General features: G+C 38.4%; 1 protein-coding gene across 1 annotated transcript in view; it reads left to right on the top strand.

The window, feature by feature from the left end:
* The first annotated feature begins 408 nt into the window (after window positions 1-408).
* Window positions 409-15,366, top strand: part of LOC124274011 (hemicentin-1-like) — a 101,606-nt gene continuing 86,648 nt past the window's right edge. The window contains exon 1 of the mRNA XM_046709344.1: window positions 409-552. The gene's annotated coding sequence lies outside the window, so the exon portion shown is untranslated. The remainder of the gene's footprint in view (window positions 553-15,366) is intronic.

Raw genomic sequence — 15,366 nt, 5'->3', positions numbered from 1 at the left:
CCTTCAGTCTATCATGAGATCGGGCACCAGATATATGTCCAGCATATTATATGAACGGAACATTGAATACAACATCACAGGTATCAAATAACATTTCTGGGCATATACTGCCAAAGACAATATCATAACATGTACCTTTAATTCTACAACAGTTTGTTATTTGTCACTTCTTGTTGAGGTCATTTACCTACCCGTGACCTGGTCACATTAATATTGTATCATTTATGTCATCATTTACATTGTATTTGTACAATGGACAAGACATACAATATTTAACACCCAATACAATACTGTCCACAGTATGACAGTTGACTTAAAAAGAACAATGATTGTGGCCAATGACATGATCATGTGACGAATGTTTCCGGTGAAGAGATTCGGCAGTGGCCTGAGCAATGCTTTGATCTTCTTTCAGGCCTATTTTGAATTGCGCAGTAAAACGTGACGGTGGGCTGTGTCCTTATGAACTGTTTGAAATTATAGATATGTAAACACATTTGTGTAGCAGGATATCACGAAATACATGTGACCAGTACATCAGTAAGACTTCAGGTGAGTGAGATTTAACATTATGTCCCAGAAGGTTGCACGTATATAGGTACGCTTGTGTATGTGTGTGGCTGCCTGTACCAGGCTGATCTAATACCGGTTTCACATTGCAAGCTCACGACTCAGTTTAACATGGATACCCCTTTACCATCGTGAATACTTACTCTATGGCGACCAGCATGAATCTGCTGTCCGCTCCGACGCTGTTTTCATTCGACCACAGGGCAGTTCCACTAGGAAGAACAGATGGTTGCCGACAATGTGTACCAGAGGTTGTTACATTTTTGGAGTACAGAAACGTATATCGTCGCCTGAAAACCAGAGTGTTCTAAGTCCACTTTTGACAAAATTAGAGTTAGTATGCTCAGGGTAGGTTTTAGAGCATAATCTATTACTCTAGCAAACTTTTACAGTGCTATCTAGCTTAAAAGTTGTTTTTCAAACACAAACTTTGTTCTATCTACATGAAAAGGCACATGTTGTTAATTTGCGAGTGTTCTAAGTTGTCAATTGACCAATCAGCAAGCACAATTTGATCACGTGACATTGCGATTTACCAATTTTGAAGTGATTGTCATCATGGAAATCGAACATTTTATCTTTGTTCTTAATTCTGCTTTAGTTAATTAAATATAGTCCTTATGAAAATAAAACAGGCACTAAAGAATTAATAATCAAATATCGATATACTAGCTCGATATCGATATATAGTTTTCGCTGTGTTTTTTGACACTTAGAACTCTTTGGTTTTGAGAAAAATCACGATTTTCTTTCGTCAATTGACCAATGAACAAGCACAATTTGATCACGTGACATTGAGATTTACCAATTTTGAAGTGATTGTTATTATTGAAATGGAACATTTTAACTCTGTTCCTATTTCTGCTTTATTTAATTAAATATAGTCCTTATGAATGTAAAACAGGTTTAAACGACAAAAATACAACCTGGTTATAAAGAAATAACAATCAAATATCGATATAATAATAATAAAGCTGAGTTTTAGCTGTGTTTTTTGACACTTAGAACACTTTGGTTTTGAGAAAAATCACGATTTTCTTTGGTCAAGTTTTCTATCTCCAATCATTTTTCGTGAGTTTCTTATTTATTTCAATAGTTTGAGCATATAATTTGATATTTTCTGATACTGTGTAACATGTCACATGCATGTGCAAAATTTGAAAGAATTCGATTGAAAAGTTCAGAAGATATTGTGGTCCTAAACTTCAAGATATAATTTCTCGAAAATAGTTTTTTGTGACTTAGTACACTCTGGTTTTCAGGCGACGATATGCTTGAATAAATACATTATAAGGTGTTAGTGTGCACGTGTGAATACATGCATGTGCATGGGAATACATGTTGGGGATAAGAGAGAGAGTTATGCAAGCAAGTATAGGTTCAATCATCTTTGTCACACACAGGCATATAGACATTGTTTCATTCCGTTTGGCTAATATATCTTTGTATCTTGTGGAAAATTTAATGTATTACATTCGTAATTGGTCATAATGTAATCATTAACAGCGGCTAAACAGTGACGTTGAGAGAAACGTACTGATCACAAATTAATGCTGCAGGAAACAGAATAACCCAATACTGGTTTCTAACAAAACCAGGAGCGAATCCTTATTAAGCACCCCTCTATTACGTGCAATACGAATTCGTTACACTGTTGTGATCTCTATCACTATATATGTTAAACATAGACAAGTTTAAGAAGATATTATTGTTGGCTGCCCTTTTAGCGTTAAAATATGTCAGGTACCCTACACCTTATATGTTACAATTGAGGTTAAACTTCATGTCAACACTGTCAATCCGAGGTGTTGTAAACTTTCAGTCGGAAGAATTTCATGTTATATGACGGATGTGTCAGTTTCATGTGTCAGTTTCATGTGGTTAGTTTGTGTGAGTCACCTAGTTGTTAGGTCTAATATAACACAAGTTATGCATGGATACTGTATTTCTGGTGTAGCATTTGTCACACATCATTAGGAAAGAGTCATAGGGTGACCATTTTTTAGTTCATTGCAAAGTGCATAAAGGGTCACATCGGTTGATACTGAAATGCTTTCAACGAGGAGGATTTCATGTGTTTGATTCGATTCTATATGAGGGATATGTCTGATTTATGTGGTATGTTTGAGTGAGCCACGTAGTTGTTAGGTCTAAAGAAACACATGTTATGCATCGATTTACATGTTCTAAAATACATTGTACCTTCATAGTTGTTTGGTCTAACGCAATATATATTCTGCTTGGGATTACACATTCTGGAAGGAATTGTGTTTCATACTTTGTGCATCACAAGCACTAACGTGCCATGCTGTTACAGATCAGAAACACTGTGCACTCATTCAAACACAAAATAGATGGTAGATTTTTACTGACCAAGTGAACGGAATTAGGACACTAGAGCAAGATTGGTAATTCTGGAAAACAAGGGCGTGCTTGTTGTCTTTATTTAACTGCTAGGTTTCGTTACGAGGTTATTTAAGGGGAAGAAAGCAATTCACAATACAGCTGGGCAAACAGTTGGTCATAGATTTGGGAAAAGGTTTGTGGGCTCTCCGCGTGGACGAAAAAGTATCCCTCAGCAAACCCTCGACCGATTGGCCCATGTTACAAGGAACAGGTTATGCAGGCAATTAGGTTTCTGGGAATATTTCATGAAGGTGCATATTTCTTCGTCGTGTACTAACCCTGCCCCGGCATTAAATCTGATCAATTGTAATGTATGTTCTCTCTGACCTGTCCCACTCAAAAATACAAGTGGTGTTTTCATGTACACGAATTCGTCTGCCTCAATATATATTACAACTCGGGAACAATAGACGAAACACTTTCCGTTTCATGAATATTGTTTACCTGATCAACAGTTTGTGTCAGTGGTGCCATTTATGCTTTTGTGTGTGTTACTTCCTTCTCCCTTTTGCTAGAAGTGTGTTCAATCCACATTGTTTTGATACCATACCAGCAACATACACAGGCTTGAACACGACGTTTCCTGTTTACTTAGAGTTCCTGTTTAGGTTAACACTTGCCCATCTTGATGTTTTCCAGTGACCCTACTGACTTCATGTAATATCGTATTGTTTCTGGGCACGTCCAGTGGGAGAACATGACTACTCACTCCAGAACTGTCGCACATCCAACATGTCTAGGATGTGCTTGAACTGAGCGTTCGTCACAATAAACAACCAGCGACCACTCTCACTCAACACACTTGGCGCTGGACTTGAAATGAACCAAGTTGACATTGGACGTTTGGGTAGGAATATGTCTCGTCGGGTCCGGGATTGTCTTGAGAATAGACACACGATGTTCATTTCTGTCCGTTTGTTGTTAAACGATACACTTACCAATATTTCAGCTAGTAACAGTCTGCAAGTAATCAGGTCTGGACCAGACAGTCCAGTGATCAACAGCATGAGCATTGATCTCCGCTGGGAGATCATGAGTTTGACGTTTCATGACAAATGACGTGATGGACAGTAAGGCACATTCTCTAACAAAATCTATTGTCATTTGACGTTAAATGACTTATCTCAGTGAAGTGTCTCTGCTACACTGTTAATCTATTTGCCTCTTGAGTGCCACAGCAGACTATGACATATATAGGACAATGTGTTTGTATCTGTAGTTTCATACATTTACTTTTCACACATCAAACGCATGGCATTGTTATATACCTGTATACAACCATATGGTTACCACACTCAAAGCGACACAAGAACACCAGACGTCTATCGTGAATCGTATTTTATAGTCTAAGGTAGTCCTATTTGAAGATTTATGCATTATGATGTCTAAATTGAGATCAATTTCCCTATTTTGTTTTGGCATCTCAAAGAACAATTTTCTCTATGAGTAAGTTGCTAGCAGCTGTTATGTTTCTAGTTAAGAGATGTGTCATGATATTGATGAATATTATATGTAAGTGATGACTTTGGGTATCCTTTCATGTCATGCTTCTTAGTGTTCACGGAAATTATTCAGCACCATTTGAAACTGTAATGCTTATTCTGCCTGGGGTGGTGTAAATGTACATGAACAAGGCAATAGGTGCCAAGGACAAAGCTCTCTTGCCGAACTGACGTCATCACTGATTGAACTGTTATTGACTTAGCTATTTGCCTATTGTGTAATTTGGCTGCTGATGACAGTGTAAGAGATGGTAATCCTATATTGAACACGGCAGATTAAATAGTTAAAAAATCGAAAAAGCGTTTCACCTTAGGATCAGTTTTCAACTATGAATACACAATAGTGAGTCAATGAGCTTAGTTTTACGCCGTACTCAGCAATATTCCAGCTATATGGCGGCGGTCTGCAAATTATCGAATCTGGACCAGACAATCCAGTGATCAACAACATGAGCATCGATCTGCGCAATTGGGAACCGATGACATGTGTCAACCAAGCCAGCGAGCCTGACCACCTGATCCCATTAGTCGCCTCTTACAAGCGTAGGTGACTGAAGGTTTATTCTAACCCGGACCTTCACGCGTAAATACACAATATATTATATGTAACATATGTTGTATTTTGGATTGCTCGTTCTCGGTAAAGTACAGAATGCTGATACTTTCTGTTAAGTTGGATTCTATTTGGGATTTGAACCCACACTCTCGGAGTCAGGCACCCAAATCTCTAGCACACATAGTCTGCAATCTAGTCCACTCAGCCACCAGTCAATCGTCCACTATAAAGGAGGTCTGACAACTGGTAGTCTACGTCACGCACTGTGTACTCCACGGACAAGTGTAAATTTAGAAATTAAACGAGACTTACAAGTAAGTTGAAGTTTGATATAAATTCCACTGACCTATGAAGTACTGAGAGATAACATGGGTGTGCATGCGCATAGGAATCAGCTTTTAAATTAAAAATATGGTTTGCCTGTGCCAATAGGGATGGAATGGGAGGGCATGTTGTCCCTCAGCTTCATAGGTCAGTGGAATTTATATCAAACTTCAACTTACAGGTAAGTCTCGTTTAATTTCTAAATTCCACCTCCCTATTCCGTACTTTCGGAATACCATGATAATTTTAGAGCAAGACCATATTTTCTGACGTAATGAGTAAGAACAAACCTGACACCATAACAGTTTTAGTAACACAACTGTATTGGCACATGGAATAGCTACAAAGTTTGGCACATGGTACAGTTATCATGCACAGTGAAAATGTTTAAGCCTGCTATTCTACAAACAACTTCTACCTTGGCTCATGATTTAGGATGGCTTCACTGAACTGCCCTCCATTTGCTACTGGTTTTTCATAAAACTTTCTGAACACACATTCACTGCTCCATCCCGCAGTCCTAATTATGGCTTGTAATGGGAGATTGGCCCTTGATGCTGCACTTGTTGATGCAGATCTAATACTGTGTGGCTTAAAGATGGATAAGTCTATACCAGCCTGTGATAGCACAATCCTGATCGATCTGGACCGAGTATCTTTAGAAACTCTTCGATGTGGTTTATGAAAACTAATAAAAAGTGCTGTCTCTTCGCCCCTAATGGGTTCAGTCAGAGGTAAATACCGCTGCTGATTGCGGACCACACACAGGCAAGGGTCAGGAAATCCTGTAAGTGTCAATTCACTTTGGTGGTATCCAGGTCTAGATTGTTTGAGCAAGTCACCATACCTTATCTAAACACTATTATCTAACACATCTACATTCCTACAGTGCTTCAATGACAGGGATTGAAGGCGTTGCCCTGATAACAAAACCATCAGCATAGCAAGTTTTAAAGCTACACTTTTCAAGTTGTCCTCTGTAAGATGTCTTAAATACTGCAGCACAACAGACACATTCCATGTCACATTGTATCTTGGCAATGCGGGTCGAAGATTGAACATGCCCTTCATGATTCTGATCACCAATGGGTGTTGTCCAAACTTTACATTGTCAACCAATGATATTGTTGATAAAGCAGACCGTACAGTATTAACTGCAGAATAGCTTAGTCCTTGAGCAAAGAGCTCCTACAGAAAATGTAGTCCTTCGCTCAGAGGTGGTGAAATGGGACTAATGTCCTTTTCATTGCAAAATAACAACCAATACCAATAATATGGGTGTCAAGTTTATAATGTTGAATTAAATTTGCTCTAACATTCACATCAGCCCGAAGTATTAAAATGGTGTTTAGCTATCACTACTTGACTTATAAAGCATTTTTTGCGCATATTTTCATCGATAAAACGTGTGTATTTGCGTTAATTGTACATATTGTGAGGAGTATAAACTAAATATCACTTGTTTACGTTTTGTGAGCATTCATTGAAGAACAACGCTCTCACATTGTTTAAAACCGCGTAAGAAATCAATTGCACCTGTACCTCGATAAACCTGCGTCATATTTGTGAAGTTGAGGTATGACGGGTACTCTGCAATGTGTTACAAGTGCTTCGTGTGAATATGTATGAGATGGGTACACAAACGTGTATCACTGTGTCTTTTTTGTACTGAGTGCTTTGCTATAAGGCCCAGACAGTTCATCATGTGTATATTAACCTGCAATGATGTCAGTATATATTTTATTTATATGTTTGTGCTGATTTATTATAAACTGTATAAAATGTACACAGATTATATGCTAAATACGGTTTGTATTGATGCCATTGTGGTACAACCAGCAATTAACAGTTTGCGGTTTGTTACAAGCACTTAGAAAGATCAGTAGAGAAGAATGCATACAGTTATCTCTCAGTTTTTTGGGTAGACCGGGTCCTTGTACTATTTGTTTAGGTATATTGCAGATGTTTTATTTCTTCAAATATTAATTAGGTTAGCATTAATTACAACTCTTCATGTATGTGTCTTAACATAATGGAAATATGCTACTAAACCCTGAAAGCTGTTATAAGTGAACGGTACATATCATCTATAATACTCTATATTATGATTTCTTTTTACTGTCAATTGTCAAGAGATTTTCTTCTAGTCTAATACTTGGAGCAAGTACACTGTATATATTTCTTGAGATGAATTACTGTCAATTTTCGACAGTTTTTAAGCCTTAACATATTCCTTTCTATTATACAAATTGTTCTCAATTACATGGAACGTGGTATTCCGCATTCATGATCCGGAGCATTATGTGGGTATCACTGACACTCAAATGACAAACTGTTCAGCATGGTACTTGGAGCAAGCTCTCGATAATCTGAGTGTGTGAAAGAAATATAAGCTTAATTCAGAAAATATTACTACAATGTAATGAAACCTTCACTAACTCATTATTCGTCATAAACACGCCGACGATTTTGATTAGTGTAAAATATCTCTTTACGAATTATAACAGATATTTGTACATATAACTTGTACATATAATGACATTTCTTTGATAAGATTATTACGTGATAGTTCCCACCTAGAAGCACAACAAAGCCTTACATAATCACTGGGAGAATGACTTTGGTCTCAAGTTAAACATTCTGTATCCGCTTTAGACGGCTGGGAAACACTTGTAACGCTGCGAGTACACCTCTGTTTCACGATGAGAAAGATTTATGTTTGCATTTACATTACATTTAGCAATTTTTTCAGCTTCTTTTCAACTGCTTATTTTGAATAAATAAACTAAACGGCATTTTTGTCTGAGTTTCTGTGTCAAAGACATTTGAATCTGAATCTTGCTTGTCAAGCAATTCAGAATGTGCATTTTTGTCTACGACACTGCAGCAACATGAAACACGTGTACTCACGCTAGTCACGTGTACGCTCAGGCTACCCACGTGTACACTCAAACTACTCACGTGTCCACTCAAGATATCCACGTGTACACTTTAGTTACTCACGTGTACGCTCTAGCTACTCGCGTTTACAGTGAAGCTAACCACATGTACACTCAAGTTATTCACGTCTAAACTGAATCTACACTCGTTTAAACTCAATGTACCCACGTGTTCACGTAAGCTACGAAAGTGTACACTCAAGTTAGCCACGTGCACAGTGAAGCTACGCACGTCTATACTCAAGCTACAAACGTGTATACTAAAATTAACTAATGTACTCACGCGTACATTCAAGCTACGTATATGTACAATCAAGATACTCATGTGTACACGCAAGTTACATGTACAATCAAGCTACGCACATGTACACTTTAGTTACTCACGTGTACACTCAAGTTACGTACATGTGCACTCATACTATTCACGTTTACACTCAAGTTCAAATGCTCACATGTACACTCAAGCTACGTAAATGTACATTGTAGTTACTCACGTGTACACTCAAGTTACTCATGTGTACGATCAAGCTACTCAAGTTTACACTCAAGCTGCGTACATGTACACTCAGGCTACTCACGTGTACACTAAAGCTACTCAAGTGTACACTCAAGCTACTCACGTGTACACTCAGACTACACACCTGTACACTCAAGTTACGTACATGTACACTTATGCTACTGTACACTCATGCTACTCACGTGTACACTCAAGTTAATTACGTGTACACTCAAGCTATGTACATGTACACTCAGGCTACTCACGTGTACACTCATGCTACGTACATGCACACTCAAGCTACCCACAAGTACACTCAAGCTACTCACTAGTACACTCAAGCTACAAACGTGTACATACAACCTGCTCAAATGAAATCTGAAGGTACTCACGTGTACATTTAAGCTACTCACGTGTACACGTAAGCTACCCACGAGTACACTCACGCTACTCACGTGTACACTCAACGTACTGACGTGTACACTCATGCTGCTTATGTGTACAGTGAAGCTACCCAAATGTACATTTAGGATCTACTCGCATGTACACTCAAGTTACCCACTTATACTCAAGCTACTCGCGTGTACCGTCAATCTACACACGTTTACACTCAAGGTACCCACGTGTACGCTGAAGGTAAACACATCTTCCTGTTTCCAGAGAGAGTCATCAGCATCAGCGGCAGCTTTATTTCCTCCTTTAGGTGATCATTGTGAGGATGTTTACAAATTTGGACAGTAGATGGACATTCACATGTTTTCAAAAAGAAATGTTAGTAATAAAAGAGTGGGTTTGGTTAGTGGGAACATGTATGATATCATGAATTAATGATAGTTCATATGTTTGTGACATCTGAATAATGCCTCTAACTGTTGACGATTGTGAATTGAAAGCTCGCTTTGGTAGGGTGCCATGATTTTCATTACACATGATGCACTTAGGTCATAGAATAAGTCACTGCAATCTCAGTCAGATATTGCATCACAGGGTCGTCCGATCAGGTGCTGAAGGAGAGACTCGTCCTCAATGCTACTTAAAGTCACTGTCAATTGAAGTGGGAATCTGTGTGTGATGACTCCCAAGAAGTTGTCGTAATGGTCCTTCAGATGGTCACATGATAACAGCAGCTACCCACAAGTACACTCACGCTACTCACGTGTACACTCAACCTACTCACGTATACACTCAAGCTGCTTACATGTACAGTGAAGCTACTCACGTGTACCTTTAAGCTCTACTCGCATGTACACTCAAGTTGCTCACATGTACACTCAAGTTACGTAAATGTACACTGTAGTTACTCACGTGTACACTCAAGCTACTCAAGTTTACACTCAAGCTGCGTACATGTACACTCAGGCTACTCACGTGTACACTCGAGCTACTCAAGTTTACACTCAAGCTGCGTACATGTACACTCAGGCTACTCACGTGTACACTAAAGCTACTCAAGTGTACACTCAAGCTACTCACGTGTACACTCAGGCTACTCACCTGTACACTCAAGCTACGTACATGTACACTTATGCTACTGTACACTCATGCTACTCACGTGTACACTCAAGTTAATTACGTGTACACTCAAGCTATGTACATGTACACTCAGGCTACTCACGTGTACACTCATGCTACGTACATGCACACTCAAGCTACCCACAAGTACACTCAAGCTACTCACATGTTCACTCAAGCTACTCACGTGTACACTCAAGCTACGTACAGGTACACTTAAGCTACCAACGAGTACACTCAAGCTACGCACATGTACACTCAAGCTACTCAGTATACAGTCAAGCTACTCACTAGTACACTCAAGCTACTCATGTGTACATACATCCTGCTCAAATGAAATCTGAAGGTACCCATGTGTACATTTAAGCTACTCACGTGTACACGTAAGCTACCCACGAGTACACTCACGCTACTCACGCGTACACTCAACGTACTGACGTGTACACTCATGCTGCTTATGTGTACAGTGAAGCTACCCAAATGTACATTTAGGATCTACTCGCATGTACACTCAAGTTACCCACTTATACTCAAGCTACTCGCGTGTACCGTCAATCTACACACGTTTACACTAAAGGTACCCACGTGTACGCTGAAGGTAAACACATCTTCCTGTTTCCAGAGAGAGTCATCAGCATCAGCAGCAGCTTTATTTCCTCCTTTAGGTGATCATTGTGAGGATGTTTACAAATTTGGACAGTAGATGGACATTCACATGTTTTCAAAAAGAAATGTTAGTAATAAAAGAGTGGGTTTGGTTAGTGGGAACATGTATGCTATCATGAATGAATGATAGTTCATATGTTTGTGACATCTGAATAATGCCTCTAACTGTTGACAATTGTGAATTGAAAGCTCGCTTTGGTAGGGTGCCATGATTTTCATTACACATGATGCACTTAGGTCATAGAATAAGTCACTGCAATCTCAGTCAGATATTGCATCACAGGGTCGTCCGATCAGGTGCTGAAGGAGAGACTCGTCCTCAATGCTACTTAAAGTCACTGTCAATTGAAGTGGGAATCTGTGTGTGATGACTCCCCAGAAGTTGTCATAATGGTCCTTCAGATGGTCACATGATAACAGCAGCTACCCACGTGTACACTCAACCTACTCACGTATACACTCAAGCTGCTTACATGTACAGTGAAGCTACTCACGTGTACCTTTAAGCTCTACTCGCACGTACACTCAAGTTGCTCACGTATACTCAAGCTACTCATGTGTACCGTCAATCTACACATTCTACTTAAATTCAACTTCATTAAGTTCATCTCCTTTACGTGGAAGAGAAAAAATAAACATTTAACACAAGGAACAAATTATTAGATCAGCACATTTTCATTTAACACAAAGACGAACATTTAACGGAAAGGTAAAATTATGAAATTAGCTTATTGTCTGAGAAGTTTATATTAAAGGCATGTATGCAAAATAGTACAACAATATTCTCACTCTTACGACTGGCCTTAAATAGATCATTGAACCCTCGAGACAAACAGATTCCAAACAGGGAACACTTGCCACATATAGAATGTAAACAATTGCTCTGTACAACAAAAACTGTCGCAAGCACAGTGTTAGCGGAACTGGTTTCAATCTTAAGTTGTTTTTGCCTAGGACTGAGATCTGTTTCCAAAGGAGTTGTAAGGTCTCCATAAAGAGCGCTCCAAGGGACTAACTCTATGGGGTTCGCTTGAAATCCTGCATGAATGCCTAATAAAAAAAACTCATTCATAAATATAAGCCCAACACTGTCTTTTACATGGAATAAATAACGCAGCTTGCCATAGTGAATCGCGACACCTCAGACACGAACAATAATTAGAGAATAACCAACGAGGTACGAGTGATTACGGGAAATATGCCCGAGTTGAAATAATGTTCACAGTGCCGAGCCTTGGCGAGGCACTGAACATTATTTTAACGAGGGCATATTTCCCGTAATCACTCGTACCTCGTTGGTTATTCTATTTATTACCCATAATGTAATTTAAAAGGAAGAACCACGAAATAAAAACCACCCGGAGACAGGACTTGTGACCTTAAACAGCTGATTCGTATTCATGCGCGTATTAAACCTTACTTCGCCAGCGGTAATAACATAACTACGCTATGGAAATAGTACATCATAAAATCGCTTTAAAATACAACAAAATTATTATGCCTGGAATAATTAATTAACATTTGTTAATATGATAAAAATGATCTATTAAACAAATCATTGAACTTCATAAGAGCTAAACATTTATTCGATCAAGTCAGTGCGACGGAACATCGTTCATTCATGACAGACGTGTTTTCTAGTGACGGTGACGGTGTAGTGTTGAAACACACTCTGGCAAAAACCTGTCAATTTTTTGGAAAGTCAACGGTTAAAAGTTGGGAATTCTAAAAGACAACCATCCCACGAATACATCTAGAAAAAGTTTTCTGTCAAGAAACTCAACAAGTTTGAAGATAAAACAATATTTTGTTCTGTGGAAGGCGTGTTACACGCTCGTCTTAGTAGAGTACAGCAGTTCCAAGAAGGATAACTCTAGTCGGAATCCGAGTCTATGAAATGTGTCAATCTCTGCATCGACTACTGGCACCAACCTCTCAGATTGATTAGAAATGCATGGATATAAATGAGTCATCTTGAAGAAGAACATTTAGCACTGATTCCGGTAAGAAAGGAGCTGTTTTCTGATTCGATGGCATCGACGCCGTGTCCGACTCACTTGTTACACTTTCAGATAACATCTTTAGTCAGTTTCTTGCTGTTTCTATTTCCCCGAATTCAGTTTCAACAACAAACAGGGTTTGGGAATTCAAGGGCTGTAAAATTCTTATCACTCTCCTATTTGGTCACCGTCAACTTTAACTAGGTAAGTGACCTTGATCGGGGTTAGCCTTACGGCAGCCATGTTTGTTTACAAACAATGCAAACGATTGTTTTGGAGGGTTTCTTAAAGATTATATATAATTTAAAAAGACTACTATTTAATACGCAGTTTTATTCCAAAATAATAACGTCTAATAAAAAGAATATTCATATTCTTTAACCTTAATGTTTTCTTTTTTAGATCTCGGAATGTGTGATTACATTACATAATGTTAATTTATCAATGAATCGATGAAATTTTATGAATGAACGTGGTGTTTGAAAGTAGTTCCGGCATCCAATGAAAATGTACAAATATACGATCAACCAATCAACGTCGAGAATCACTAAATTGCACACTGTGCAAATATCAAAAAGATATTACACGCGATCTCCTCACCCGTATGGGTAATAACACATTATATTTACAGTGTTGCCCTGACATACGTTGGTACATCATGCACATTGAAATTATTTCTGTTGTAAATAAGAAATGGTGTTTGTCTCTTTACTTTCATAATTACGCACTTGTGCACTTGTCAGTGCGATGCGTTTAAAGACACATAATGTTAGCTTTTGTGTACTATGTGAGTATGGTTGGCAAAGTCTAGTTTGAGCAAGATGTCAGTTACATCGCTGCATATCAGCTTCCTTCACTGCATATAAGTTTACATCACTCTATATCACCTTATATCACTGTGAATCAGCTTACATTGCTGTATATCAGCGTATGCCACTGCATATCAGCTTGTATCAATGCACATCGGCTCATACAACTGTATGTCAGCTTATATCACTCTATGTCAGCTGATATCACTGTATGTAAGCTTATATCACTGCATGTAAGCTTATATCACTGTATATCAGCTTATATCACTGCATATCAACTTATATCCTTGTATGTCAGCTTTTTGCTACTGTATATAAGCTTATATCATTGTATGTCAGCTTATATCACTGTATGTCAGCTTATATCACTGTATGTCAGCTTATATCACTGTATGTTAGCTTATATCACTGCATGTCATAGTGAATCGCGACACCTCAGACACGAACAATAACACATTGTATTTACAGTGTTGCCCTGACATATGTTGGTAAATCATCCACATTGAAATTATTTCTGTTGTAGATAAGAAATGGTGTTTGCATCCTTGCTTTCATAATTACGCACTTGTGCACTTGTCAGTGCGATGCGTTTAAAGACACATAATGTTAGCTTTTGTGTACTGTGTGAGTAAGGTTGGCAAGTTCTAGTTTGAGCAAGATGTCAGTTACATCGCTGCATATCAGCTTATATCACTGCAAATCAGCTTACATCGCTGTATATCAGCTTATATCACTGCAAATCAGCTTACATCGCTGTATATCAGCGTATACCACTGCATATCAGCTTGTATCACTGCACATCAGCTTATACAACTGTATGCCAGCTTATATCACTGCATATCAGCTTATATCATTGTATGTCAGCTTATATCACTCTATGTCAGCTTATATCACAGAAATCAGCTTATATCATTGAATGTCATCTTATATCACTGTATGTCACCTTATATCACTGTGTGTCAGCTTATATCACTGTATGTCAGCTTATTTCACTGCAGATCAGCTTATATCACTGCATATCAACTTATGTCTCCCCATATCGGCTAATATCACTCTACATCAGCTTATGTCTCTGCCTGTAAGCTTATATGTCTGCATGTCAGCGAAGCGTATTACTAACCACACGAGTGTTACATATAAAATGGTTCATATTGTGACTTGAGCACCAAGCATGCACATTTCACTGGTAATAAGTAACAGATTAGTTGTTATTGGGGCGAATAGATTGCTGAAAGAATGACTAAGCTTTAAGCCCACAATGTGTTCTCTTTAAGTATAGGTTGAAACGTCCACACTCTTGTCACCATGACAACGGATAGTTATATAGCATAACATTAATTCTGTTGACAAAGTGCAAGCGGTCTCACGGTCACTTTCATCTAGTATAATTGAGAAGACCATCGCCACCGGAACATACCGTATAAACATTTTGACAGAAGAAAGATAGAAATGAGTCCAGGTTTCAGTATCTGACAGAGTATTTAATCTGTAATGATGTCCTGTTTCTACAGGGAAACAGGAAGGTATTCACCTCATCTATAAAGTATTTGCTTCGCTATTTCACATGAGTCAGATGAGGGTGAAAA

This window comes from Haliotis rubra, unplaced genomic scaffold (assembly GCF_003918875.1).
Source record: "Haliotis rubra isolate DU_JTF1 unplaced genomic scaffold, ASM391887v1 Scf187, whole genome shotgun sequence".
Lineage (NCBI taxonomy): Eukaryota > Metazoa > Mollusca > Gastropoda > Lepetellida > Haliotidae > Haliotis > Haliotis rubra.
The sequence above is the reverse complement of the archived record's forward strand: the minus strand, read 5'-3'. Positions and strand labels throughout refer to the sequence as shown.